We start from the raw sequence: 512 nt of genomic DNA on the forward strand, positions 1-512 counted from the left end.
AACCCTCTTCCCGCCGCCAATCAGGCTCAAGCAGTACATTCCTCTCCAGACCGGTTCTAACGGGTCTGGGAGTTAACGACCTGAGCGACCCACCGAACCTGCTAGGCTGGCGCTGGGAGGGCGGGCCTAACGAGACATTCTCCAATCGAAAACCGATTTAGAGAGGGGGCGGGGACTCTTCGGGTTTGAATAATCCGAAGAGCCAATCAGAGAGGCAGGGGTGTGGCCTGTGGCGGGGTTTGTCAAGTTGCAGTGGCGCGGAGAACTCTGCAAAACAAGAGGCTGAGGATTGCGTTAGCGGTAAACCAGTTCACGCCGGAGCTCTAGGGAGGAAGCGTCTCCGTCGGACTCGGCCGCTCTGAGGAGAATCTCGCACCAGGCAAGAGTCTCCTCAGACCCCCGGGTTTGCGAGGCCGCAGTTCCCGCCTGGCTCACCGCCGGCTGCCGGCTCTCGGCGTTGGGGCGGCGAGGGCTCGGCCTGGCGGGCGGGGTTCGGGGAGCGGGCGGCGAGG

The 512-nt window shown here is 63.5% G+C and overlaps 1 protein-coding gene across 1 annotated transcript in view; it reads left to right on the forward strand.

The window, feature by feature from the left end:
• Nucleotides 1-261: 261 nt before the first annotated feature.
• Nucleotides 262-512, forward strand: part of Hmgb2 (high mobility group box 2) — a 2,802-nt gene continuing 2,551 nt past the window's right edge. Inside the window, exon 1 of the mRNA XM_005373541.2 lies at nt 262-379. The gene's annotated coding sequence lies outside the window, so the exon portion shown is untranslated. The remainder of the gene's footprint in view (nt 380-512) is intronic.

Source organism: Chinchilla lanigera, unplaced genomic scaffold, assembly GCF_000276665.1.
Source record: "Chinchilla lanigera isolate Chin_1 unplaced genomic scaffold, ChiLan1.0 scaffold00002, whole genome shotgun sequence".
Taxonomy (NCBI): Eukaryota; Metazoa; Chordata; class Mammalia; order Rodentia; family Chinchillidae; genus Chinchilla; species Chinchilla lanigera.